Source organism: Chenopodium quinoa, unplaced genomic scaffold (assembly GCF_001683475.1).
Source record: "Chenopodium quinoa cultivar QQ74 unplaced genomic scaffold, ASM168347v1, whole genome shotgun sequence".
NCBI lineage: Eukaryota > Viridiplantae > Streptophyta > Magnoliopsida > Caryophyllales > Amaranthaceae > Chenopodium > Chenopodium quinoa.
In genome coordinates, this window is record NW_018742764.1 from 40001 (window position 1) to 53587 (window position 13587).

A 13587-nucleotide genomic window follows, 5' to 3' on the forward strand; every position below is an offset into this window, starting at 1 on the left:
TCTCCAGTTACGGACAGACGTTTGAGTGTACCACAGTTAAATCAATCATTGAATGGAATCAATATTCCACTCAATTCAAAGGAATCCACTAATATATCCAGAAGTTCTATACTTGAACTTCAAAATATGTCTATAGTTCGATCATGCATCATTCATGCATATCCATGTGATTGACCGAGCGTCATCACTATGCCCCTATAGCCCATGAAACTGCGCTATCCAATCAATCTTACATGCTAGTCCATTTATTGAAATCATTTATGTCCACTTTAATGATTCTGAACTAGAAACTAAATAATATATGAATTTTGTTGACCTTTGATGAGCCCATCAATCCATAATTATTTTGAACATTTTATTTAATATCGAAAACCATAATTAAATAAGAGAAATAATGAATTTCTGATTCAACATAATTCTGCCAATGAATGTATTACATATGTAATAAGTTTTTCTCAAAAACAAATACAACTTAAATTACATCATTAGCCTCAATCCATTTGCATTATCATGTTTCTCATGCTTGGGCAATGGAAGGGGTTTAGTAAGTGGATCAGCGATATTCTCATTCGTATGAACTTTGCACATCTTTACATATCCTCTGCCAACGATTTCTCGAATGAAATGATACTTCCTTTGAACATGTTTGGATTTGAAGTGTGACCTAGGCTCCTTTGATTAAGCAGTGGTGTCATTGTTGTCACAATACAACTCGATTCCTTTTTGAGCACTTAGTACAATGTCCATCTCAATTAGGAATTTCTTAATCCAAACTGCTTTCTTAGCTGCTTCAATAGCAGCTAAATACTCCGATTCTGTCGTAGAGTCTGTGACAATGCTTTGCTTTGAACTCTTCCAGCTCACTGCTCCTCCATTAAAATGTGGGCTTTGAAATCATCTTTGTCTGTTTGGAAACTCGCATCCGTATAACCTTTGACAACCAACTTATCTTCGCCGCCGTATTCTAGAAACATTCCTATAGTCCTGCACAAGTACTTAAGTGAGTGTGCTTCTCTTGGATTTGCCTGAAATCTGCTACACATGCTTAGAGCATATGAAACATCTGGACTTGTACATATCATAGCATACATGATTGACCCTATTGTCGAAGCATAAGGTTTATCAACAATACGTCTCATCTCTTTTGGCGTTTTAGGGCACTGAGATTTACTAAGCGTAATGCCATGAGACATGGGGAGAAATCCTCTCTTAGAGTCTTTCATCGAAAATCTGTGAAGAACCTTATGAACATAAGTCTCTTAACTTAATCCAATCATCCTTCGAGACCTGTCTCGATGGACCTTGATTCCCAAAATGTACTCGGCGTCGCCTAAGTCTTTCATGAAGAAATAACTTTTCAATCACTTATTGACTGACCCAAGCATTGGTATGTCGTTCCCCGTGAGCAGTATGTCATCTACATACAAGACTAAGAAAACTATGCTTCTACCACTGGACTTCTTGTATATACAAGGTTACTCTTCGCTTTTGAGGAAATCAAATTGTTTAATCGCTTCATCAAAACGAAGGTTCCAACTCTTTGATGCTTGCTTCAATCCATTATTGGATTTTTGAAGTTTGCATACCTTTTCAGGATTTTTTGGATCTTCAAAACTCTAGAGGTTGTGTCATATACACTTCCTCCGTCAAGAACCCATTCAAGAAGGCGGTTTTGACATCCATCTGCCAAATTTCGTAATCGAAAAATGCAGCAATCGCTAGAAGAATCCGAATGGACTTAAGCATTGCTACTGGAGAAAAGCTTTCATCATAGTCAATACCATGAATCTGTCTGTACCCTTTTGCAACCAGTCTTGCTTTATAGATGTAGGCATTTCCATCCTTGTCTGTTTTAATCTTGTAAACCCACTTGCAACCAATAGGTTTTACCCCATTAGGCAAGTCCAACAGGGTCCACACAACATTTTCAGGCATCGATTTCATTTCGGATTTCATGGCTTTAAGCCATTCATTTGAGTTGGGGCTCACCAAAGCTTGCTTGTAGGTTGTTGGTTTCTCATTCTCTATTAAGAAGATTTCAGAATCCTCGGTTAACAGAATTTCAACAAACTGTTTGTTTTAAATTTTGGCAGACCTACGTGGGGTAGGAGCAACAATAGAAATGTTTCTCTTCAACTCTTTGAAGATTTTCGCAAGAATTAGATTCAAGTGGGGCGATAGGAGTCTTGCTAATCGAATTAGCTTGCTCCGACGCATGATTATGCGCCCTCGCCTTTGATATGGTGTTATCCACATCCATTTGTTGCTCGTCTCGAATTTCTTCGAGAACTACTTTACTCCCACTTGGCTTTCTAGAGAGGAATTCCTTTTCTAGAAAGACACCATCGTGAGCAATAAACACTTTGTTATCTTCACGATTGTAGATTTAATACCCTTTTGTTTTTTTTGGGATAACCCACAAAGAAACATTTGTCTGATTTAGGGCCAAATTTGTCGCTTTGTAAACGTTTTACATAGACCTCACAACCCGAAACCTTGAGATAAGACAACTTTGGAACTTTTCCGTTCCATAATTCATATGGTATCTTCTCAACTGCTTTGGATGGGCTTCTGTTTAGTATGTCCACAACTGCTTCTAATGCATATCCCCAGAATGATATGTGAAGATCAGTAAAGCTCGATCATGGACCGAACCATATCTAGTAAGGTCCTATTCCTCCTTTTTGACACACCATTTAACTGTAGTGTCCCTTGAGGAGTTAATTGTGAAAGTATTCCATAATTAATCAGATGTTCATCAAATTCTTGAGTCAAATATTCACCACCACGATCGGATTGTAGTACTTTAATTGCCCTCCCAAGTTGGTTTTGTACCTTATTCTAGAATTCCTTGAACTTTTCAAAGGATTTCGACTTGTGTTTCATTAAATAGATATAACCATACCTACTTAAATCATCAGTGAAGCTAATGTAGCTATAACCACCTCTAGCTTTTGAACTCATTGGTCCATATACATCTGTATGTGTGAGGCCCAAAAGGTTACTAGCTCTTTCACCTTTTCCAGTAAAAGGCGATTTGGTCATTTTACCTAACAAGCATGACTCACAATTCTCAAACGATTCGTAATCAAATGAAGTTAGGAGTCCATCCTTACGTAATTTCTGGATGCGCGATTGGTTTATATGACTTAACCTACAATGCCATAAATAGGTTTGGTTTGATTCATCTGTTTTATCAATGTTGTAAATATGTGTTGTAGAATCTAAGACATGCAAACCATTAACCAATTTAGCGTTAGCATATAACATATTTCCTTTAGAAATAAAACAACACTTGTCTCTTATTTCAAAAGAAAAACCTTCGGTATCTACAGGAACTGAAATAATGTTCTTGGTAATTGTTGGGACATAATAACAGTTATTAAGCACTAAAATAAGACCAGACGGAAGTCTCAAATGATAGTTTCCAATAGCAAGTGCAGCATTTAGCTTCATTTCCTACTCGAAGTGTGTCTTCCCCTTTTGCTAACTTCTTAACAATATGAGCACCACAACCGGTATCGAATACCCAAGTTGAAGAAGAAGGAAGATTAATTTCTACAACAAAAACATTAGGTAACTGGTGTATAATGGGGACACCCAAACATGTGGCAAGACCACCTACCGCAATAGAAGCAGTGGCTTCCCTCCCTCTTCAAGTACTCCTCTGAATGGTTGACCAAGAGGTTGTCTTGTGTCACTGTCGAGCCTTCATCATCATGAATAAGCTTGACTAGATCAAATCTATCATGGAGCGAGAATAAGGTAGTGTCATGCGCAGAGTCATCATCAAACGGCCTCCCTAGGATATCCATCTGATTGAATAATCCAATTAGTTCATTGACATGGGTCCTAACTCACTGACTAGACATGAGTTTCTTAGCATAATCTTACAGTGGATACTGTAAGTCTCAAACCTTACACTCTCAGTCCAGGATTAGTAAATTTGAGGGATCTGACATTATGGTCGTTGATGCCTCCACTTCCTAATGTCCCAATGCCACCTCGACAGATGGCACGAAGACATTCATGTAGATTGGTCAACTCATAGTGCCCGAACCTTCTTTTCCAACAAGTTGGAATAGATTCTAAAATGAGATTTTTGATTTTATCTGCATCGGAAACGTCTTTCACATGCCTTTCAGGAGTTAAACCAATAGTATATATGCTCTCAATGGGTATATATAAGCGAGCTTCAACCCTTAGACTTCTGAGAACATCAACTCGTTTTCCCATTCCCTGGAGTTTCTGAGATTCAGCCTTAATTTCAATTTGTTTGACAAAATAGTGTTGTCGTAAAGATTATTCATCTACAAAAAAAAAAAAAACAAAACGAGGCAAAATTCAATAATTATGTTTAATAAATTTAAAGTACCATAAGCGATTTAAATTTGGTAACTTTAAAACACTTTATTCAATTAAATGATCCCAATTTAAATTAAGTGATTCCAAGATCCTTTATTTGTGCAATAATTGACTGGACTTTGGTCCTGCCACCAGCCATTACATTTTCAAGGTGAGTAAACTCTTTACTGATTACAAACTTTTGTAATTCTTGGTTGAATAATTAATCGGCACATGTTTAATTATTATCCTTAGCTTCAAAAATCTAAACTCTTTAGGTAACCTTGTTGAGTATAACCAATTAAAATTGCTAAACTTGATTTACCCCAACTCTCCCAAGATATAATATGACTCCCTCCCTGACATAACCCATCACAAATATCAAAGGTTTATCGGGTTTTTAATTGGAAAAGCAACCTCAATATTACCGAGACCTAGATTCATTATGTTTGTGATTTTAATATAGTGAACTTTAGCGCATCATCACAAGCATCAATAAAATCTAACATGCATAATCAACTAATGCATAGATAAAACATGGCTTAGTATGTCCCCTTAATCATAAGAAAACTAATAAAGAAGAAAATGCTCCCACTTGATTCTTCATGGATCTTATCTATCTTATTCCTTTGGGCCTCCACTTTAATGGTTTCTTGGATCAATTACAACCTATAATATTACTTTATTCTATCTATAACTTAAATAAAATAAATTACAAAAATACTTAACAGTACGCAGACCGCATTTAGATTACAAAAATACAAAATAATGCACAGATCGTATTTAGAATCTATGAGCCATACTAGTCTATATATACCAATAAATAATATCATATATTATTAAGTGGCACATGATAAATCACTCATCAGGTTTTCTTAGATTATAACATCAAAATTTCATATTTAAAGAAACATGGCTCTAAATATCTCATATTTTAATTAATTACTGCAATTAGATAATATCATATATTATTTCTAGCCAACCATAAAATATCATATATTTTATTTTAGGTAAGAGATATATTTTGATTATGGAAGATAAATCATATTTATTTTCCATGATTATTCTAACTAATTTAGGAGATTCTATCTTAATTGCCTAGCCAATCACATAATTTTAAATCAATTATTATCCAAATTAATTATGGGATGATCTCATTATTTAATCAATTATTATCCAAATAAATACTTTTGCTCCATTATTATCCAAACTTAACAAAATTAACCACTTTAACTTTGTTAATTATCTTTTTAAAATCAAAACTTATCTTTTAAACTTTAATTTTGAAATTTGTTTTTTATTAAAATAAAATAATTTTTTTTTTGAAATTTGTGCACTAGCTACCGTGGCCAAAGCCGGCCACGGTGGCCGTACAACGTGAGGTGTACACCTTATAATATATGATATATAAGGTACAACGTGAGGTGTACCTTATATATCATATATTATAAGGTGCACAGCAGCAGCAGCAGTGCCGCGCAACCCTTGCACGGTGCTGTTGTTGCTGCCCTTGGCTGACCTCCTGCCCCACCCCGCCCTCCCTCCTGACCACTTGTAGCGGCAGCCGCCGTGGCTGCGCCATCCACCCGCGGTTGCCGCTGCTAAAACCTTTTTATTTCTATTTTTATTTTTATTTTAATTTAAATAAAACAAAACAATTTTTGTTAAAATTAAATTAATCTTGATGTGGTCCAATTAATTTCAAAATTAAATCATATTCAATCTTGAAATTAGGGTTCCTCATGAAATTCATCCCCAATTTAATTTAACTCTTAAATTAAATAATTTGATCATGAAAATTCATATTATAACATGAAATCAAATAGATTAAATTCATTAATCACTTAACTATCGAATTAAATCAAACACCAAAACACAAATTTCACAAATTAGCGTTTAAGGCTTTCGAAATTTTCGAAAATTAGGGTTGGGGGGTTGAAATTTTCGAGTGATTTAGGGGCAAAATTCGAATCTTTTGATGGCTAATTTAGAGCAAATTAAACAACTTTTAATGATTCTATATTGTTAAATCACATTTAAAATAATAATTGACCCATAATTAAATTGTTCTCCCTCCTAATTGAATTAAAATTGTAGACTAAAAGAATTAATATTCAAAATCCGTACATGCATAGGCTAACTGGTACCACTCCAGGAGTTTATAGGTACGATTGCGGAAGACATAAATCATATTTATATAGCACCTAATCCCAAGATCATGCATAACACATAAAGAATTAGAATTAATACCTTTGTAGCGTGATTCCACGTATGATCGAGCAAGAACAATAAGGAGAATAAGAACCACACGTGTGATTCCTCTACTAAGTCTACGAGCACGAATCAAACCTCCACTAATGCTAGTTAGTTATGATCGAACATTTCAATCAATCTTTGACGAAGATGTGAGTCACGAGCACACCACAAACCACCCAAACAACCACCACACAGGCCACCCAAGAAGGGCGGCTGTACGAACAGGGAGGAGAGAAAGAGGGCCGAGTGGAGAGAGAGAGAATTAGGGATTTTGGGAGTTTGTTGCTTGGTTCACAAGTAACTGTTAATTGTTATGTCATACAACCCTAGGCATAGATTATATTTATAGATCTCATCTCTAAATAAATCCATATCAAGCCCAAAATATTATAAGCTCATCAAACTATCCTAGCCCAACAATCAATGTGGCATGCCATAAACTCATGAGGCCCAATAATGGGCATCTAACTTGTTTGACCCAATACTCTTGTGTGTGACCTTATAGGATCCATTCTATAATGCTTTGGACTATTTAACTTGCCCAAAGATCAATTGTCATATCTAGCACCAAACATTGACGACCCTATAGAATAAATTATTTATCTCTATAATCGTGATCCTTGATATATTTAGTAATTGCACTTATCGAAGACATAACTCCTTCAATTAGTTGTTGATTTGTTGTTGTGATATGATGTTTTGGAGTTAGGTCATCGAGTTGTGTATCAAAGAAAGGCATGGGACAAACTTAGGCACCACACTAGCAATGACTGGCTAATATAAAAGTGAATTTTGTCATTTGGTTGTATGGTAATGTAACTAATGTGCTAATGTGTGTCCCAGGAAACGTTGTTAAACTTCTCAGCTTGTTGAAAGGTTTAAATGCTCAACTTAAGCAACTAGGATAGTGGCTTTAGCAGTGAATAACCTTCCAAATATATATGTCAGAATCCGAATGATGACCAAATGGAATTTTGAGATTATCATCCTTTGTGAGAAAATTGATACTCATGCACCTAATACGACCTCATTTCCTTTTTAGGATATATGTAAAAATGAAAGCGTAAATAACTGTTAGATTAGTTAATATCAACAAATAAAAAATATATATGCACGGAGTATATTGTTTGTTTTTTGGTTTTAAAAGATGAAAGTGCACAAAGGCCAAGGAAGTAGACGGGATTCAATTGCAAATCTTGGGTACCACCAAGGAGTAAAGGCCAAGGAAGTATACTTGAAATGCATTTAAATTCTTGTTAAATCTTCATTGCTAATGCTCTGTTATTTTGATCCAACATTTTGTTTATTAAGACTTGTGCTTTCCATCTGCATTATCTCCAATGCATTAGCTTCAGTCTGACTTTCCGTTTCTTAATTCTTCTTTTTGTTTTAATTATGTATATAAATCTGACTTTTAATGTTGTAGTACATTCAACTAGCAATTTATGGCCATGCATCCTCTCTTCTATATTAACCAATCCCACCTCCAACATAAGTTATCACAATAACCATATATACCCAACAGGCCAACATGGATCAGGATATGATGTGTTTTAACAAAAGGACCCTTTTTGATCATATTAATCTTATCCTGATCATTTTTAGTTTAGTTGGCTATACTCTAGTATATAATTTGAAACCATTACTATATCAGGGAAGGTGACAGCTTTCTTGGACATCCTAAAATAGGTTTTGTGACTATTATTTCCTCCCAGTTCTTTACTAACTGAACTGTCATTTCCAACTTTTTTTTATTTGCAGTTTAGGCCACTTGTATCAGGACTGCTACTGCATTTCTCCTGAAAGAAGCGGTGTGGTGAATGTTGAAAATGTACCAGCTTGTTGTAGTCAACTATCGCAGAATGTTAAGATTTTATCTCGTACAGATATAATCATATAGTAGAAAACAAAGAACAACAAATAAGAAGGGCATTTGTAGTATTTTCTGCCTTCTGGAATATGGTTAATGCTGAAGGATGGCAGTTGTAGTATTTTCTGCTTGTGGAATAAGAAGAGTAAATATAAAGTATGGGGAAGTCAGCACCGGTGTGATCGTTGCTCCAAACTAATGACATAATAATGTTTTAACTGTCATATAAATGAGGCATTGATGAATTCCATGTTGAATGTCTAGCAGTCTAGCTCTATTGGTAGGAGTTGGAGCCTAGGGAGTCCTCTATGATCGCAATTTCTAAGCTTCACCCTAGTGCAGATAGCTGGACCACCGCTTACCCTAGCTTCCTATCTTTCTCTTCTTCCTCCATTACCACCACTGCATCTCTGCCACCGCACAAGATACCCTTCACAACATTCTCCAAGCCTTACTCCGTTGAACGAGGAAAGCGAGGTTATCGATAGGCCTGTTCACGAATCGGATATAAAAAACTGATATCCAAATTCGATTTGAAAATTTCGGATATCCAAATACATTATCTAATATTAATTAAAATTGATTATGATTATTTTCTAAATTTTACTAATTTTATCCCTTTTTTATTGCTACGTTGTACAACATATTTTAACAACATAATAGTCTTTTTGCAATAAAAATTAGCATAAAAAATATTAAGAATAATATAATAAAGTTAATAATACATGGTTAGTTTTATATTTACAATATATTTTAGGAAATTTTTACTTTTGCTACTTGTAAAAGACATGCATTTCAATTTTACTACCCGGGAAAACTTTTATTTTATTTTACTACCCGGGAAAACTTTTATTTTATTTTACTACCGTACAAAATCAACTTTGTTAAAAATTGCTACCAATTAATGACTTCTGTCACTGTTGACATTTAGGGGCCCCACCTAATTAACTAACCTTTCCTTATCTTCTTCTCTCTCCACGAATCTACCCCCTGCCAACCGAATAACTATCTTTCTCACTCAATTGAATTCCCTTCAACCCCCAAATTTAACTCCATTGAAGCCTTTTTTTTTTTGGACCACGAATCTTTATCTCTCATCTGTTAGCATCCCCATCATTTTTTATGTCTACTTTTCTGCAACTTGGAGGTAAAAGTGCTTGCGTAGAAGGTTTTGTTTGGTACATCAAAGCAAGGGAGGACGACCAGGTGGAAGGATTCGGCATCTCCATTGCTGGGAAGTCGAAGATTCGACTGACAACGCTTGATTACAAGGTACGAAATCCTATCTATTTATAGTGGTCCAAATATGGTGGTAATTTTGCAATAATGTATGGAATTTGGGGTATTTTAGGGAGAATTTGAAGTAAACCCTAGCTTAGTGAGATGATTATTTTAAGTAATGTTGTTTGACTAATTTAAAATTGACGTGGATACAATTATGTGGTAGGGTATGGGTGTCTGAAATTGTCTTCGTTTGTTGTAATTGAATTGATTTAGGTATTGTTAGGAATTAAATTGTGTTTGATTTGTTTATTGTTCTGTACTTGTAGATTAAAGAAATGGATGATGGTGATGATAATGTTGATATTTGACTTAGAATATTTGGTGGTTTTGTCATTAAGAAGCGTAGGGGAACTGAGTACCAAGTGTATGAAGCTAGGTTCACTTATTGGAAAAAGGGATGTCCCTTTGACTAGGTGAACAGTAGGGTATTTAAGATATCTATGTGCTGAAGGGATTAGGGACATGGGATGGGATGTACCTAACATCTATGTACTTTGGTATAAACAAAAGAGTAAGACTTGGATGACTGGTAAGAGGAAGATAGAAAATGTTGAGGATGTACAAGCTAGGTTTATAGAAGCCAAGCACATGGATGGGTATTTAGAGCTTTTTTGTACAGTTTATGATGACCCTACTCCCACTGAGGACCCCAAAGCACTTTAGTTGATGATAATAGCCCCACCACAATCTCACAACAATCCAACTTCAATGTTGGCCATACTGAAACTTCTTCCAACACAACCCAAACATAACCATCCAAAAAACAACACTCCTCAACTGTGACTTCTAACGAAGTAAAATACCTGAAACACAAGACACTTCTATAGAGAACAAGGTGAGAAGAAGCTCTAGGTTTTCCAGGGGGAAGGCTAAGCTGTGAAGAAGATGGGAATGCTTGAGTGAGGCTTGGTAGGGATAAAGGGAAGGGAACTGGGAAAAGTAAAGCCAGGAGGGTTCCGCAGTTGGATGAAGAGGATGAACCTAGATTTGGATCATCCACCTCAGATCCATCTGACCTAGAGATTGATTGGGAGCCTAGGGAAGAAGAATTAAAAAGTGATGATGATGAATGGCATAGGAAAACTAGAGAAGGAATCTTGACAGAAGTAGACAGGAGTTTGGAGGCTGTGAGACATGGAGCTGAACTTTCACAGGAAATTGTGTGTGCATAGTGAGGACAAATTGAAACAACTGAATAAGGACATTAATTGTAAGGGACTTTTATTGCAGGAAGAGGATTTTGAGTCAGACGAGCTTAAAAGTTTACATGGATCAAATGAGGAAGAAGATGATAGTCCTTGGTTTCATGCAGATGCCGATTTAAAAAAAACCAGTGGTGTTAGTGAACAAGCTCCAATTCACTAACAACACCATTCTAAGGAAAGTATTGAGGACACATGCAATAAAGAACATATATGAGTATTATTATATGCACAATGGTGGTGAGAGGATAACTACATTCTGTAAGAGAAGGTGTAGGTGTCAGTGGAATTCCAAAAGAGGCATTCCAAAAGAGGCAATCTACCTGGAAGTGCAGTGATAAGGTTAAAAAATGCAACTTCAAGGTGGCTGCTAGAAGACTCTACAATAGTGCAGCTTGTCTAACAAAGATTTGAGACTTAAGCATATGTGTATGAGGAGTAAGGTGAACTCCAAGGTTATTGCTCAGTATCTTGCTAATTAGTATCTTGAGGAATAGAGGCACAATCCAAGTTGGAGAATCAAAAGTTTAAAAGCTAGGGTTCTAAGTGACTTAGGCATAACCATAACTTATGAAAGGAATAGTGTCCTTTGAACAAGTGTATTATTCTGATAGTGGGTTCAAAATTATCAGAAAGCTAATATATTCAGTAAGGTCAAGTGATCGAAATGTCTGGGTGGGGGCCGCTTCGATCAGTAATATTAATCATAATTAATATTACAGCTTAATCTTGACTGAACCCTTCGGGTCACACCCAAGCAGTCAACGAATCGAAGCGACGAATTAATTCGGAAGGAATTAATGAGTCGACCGAGTAATATTTATTTAGACGTCGGAAATTCGAGCTTAGAGCATCGAAACCGAGCGTCGGAAGTTGAGTCAGAAATAATAAAAGAGGAGACGTGCAAATTGTAATAACTCAACATAATTCCCAAAATACCCCTAGAATCGGAGTGCCCCGAGCACTCCGAGTGTTAGGGGCATAATACACAAGCATGGTGGCTAGCATGCGCTCCAAGCCGAGCCAAGGATGGCTGGTGCGTGCTAGCGCAACATCGCTAGCAGCCACGGCGTCCAAGGGCAGCAAGTTGTAGCAGCCCGAACTCGGAGTGCGTGGCATGCTAGCAGCGTGCAGCAGCAGCCTGCACTCGGAGTGCGTGGCTTGCTAGCCGCAAGCAGCAACCCGCATCTCCAAGTGCGGGTAGCTGGACTATGGCGCGGGCTATGGCGCGAGTAGCTGGGCCGTGAGCAAGGAGGAGCAAGTGGGAGCTTAGGGAGGACATGTGGCACATGGAGAGGAAGAGAGTGAGGAGCAAGTTTGGTCCCCCCCTCTCCAAGTGGTCCTCACTTGCTCTCTCATGAATAGTTGACACTTGTTGATTTATTACTAGCTTTCTTAAATAATTTTACTCCCTCCGTCCCAAATTACTTGCAACATTTTGACTTTTTGCACTATTTACACATCTCACTTTGACCATCTTTTTAGCTATTATATGAAAGCCAATGTAATTATGTAATATGTTCTTAGGTCTATTTTAATGTATATTTTCTTAATATAAACTTTATATGGCTTATATTAGTATATAACAAAAGATATTAACGGTCAAACATGTGCATCGGTAAGCGTGTCCAGTCAAAATGTTGCAACTAAACTGGGACAGAGGGAGTATTTTGCTTTTAAAATAAAATGTGAAAATCCCACTATCCCACATTGGTGGGAGAGACAATCATACTCTCTGTAAAGGGCATCACAAGTAAGTGAAAACCCTTGAACTCAAGAGTTGGAAAGGTATCACATTTAGTGAAAGCCTTTGAACTCAATTACTCGGGTTTTATTGGTCGGGTCTTGCTAACCCCAAGACATTTGACCTTGTCGGTATTCATTGGTGCGGGTGGATCAACGTTGGAGGCTTCGTGTTTTCGGAGCTAGCTTTCAAGTAAGAGCCCATTTGGTCGAGCGAAGCATGCTCCAAAAGGTAATCGTTTTATTTTAATCTTGTGATTAATTTAATTATGTTTATGGTTTTATTTATTGCGAGTGCGGTCTTGTTTTTGGGTTTGTTTCCACGGTGAGTCGGACTCACCAAACCCCAATAACTTATTCCAAAGGGTGGGTTGCCAGAGCTAGGGCTAAGCTAAAGATTTATGGGTCACTTGCAGAGAAATATGCCAGAGTATGGGATTATGGCAAAGCTATTCTAAAGTATGGTCCTGGCTCTAGGGTGTGTGTAGTGGTAGAAGGTGAAGAAAGCAGCCCTGTACCTCCATTGTTTATGAGGATGTACATTTGTCTGCAGCTATTGAGAAGTTGTTTCATAAAAGGTTGTAGACCTCTAATAGGTGTTGATGGTTGTCATTTGAAGGGAGACTATCCAAGATAAATACTGGTGGCAGTGGGAAAAGATGGAAACAATCAGATCTATCCCTTGGCATGGCTATAATTGAAGTAGAAAATAAGGCCACTTGGTGTTGGTTGTTGGAGTGTCTAAAGAAGGACCTTGGTGATGTGTGTGAGGGTGGTGGTTGGACATTCATGTGTGACAAACAAAAGGTGCTCAACTAAGTCTTTATTGCAGTAATTAAAGGAAGTAATACACTTTGACTATGTTTGATCTAATTTATTCACTTTGTA

The 13587-nt window shown here is 36.7% G+C and overlaps 1 protein-coding gene across 2 annotated transcripts in view; it reads left to right on the plus strand.

Annotated features, from left to right (window-relative positions):
* The window catches only part of LOC110724454 (glutathione S-transferase 2-like), a 41544-nt gene that overhangs the window by 11174 nt on the left and 16783 nt on the right, over nt 1-13587 (plus strand). The window contains exon 11 of one of the 2 annotated variants that reach the window (XM_021903871.1): nt 8362-8727. The exons of the other annotated variant lie outside the window; for it this stretch is intronic. The gene's annotated coding sequence lies outside the window, so the exon portion shown is untranslated. Of the gene's footprint in view, nt 1-8361; nt 8728-13587 lie in introns of those variants that run through there. 2 annotated transcript variants of the gene reach the window in all.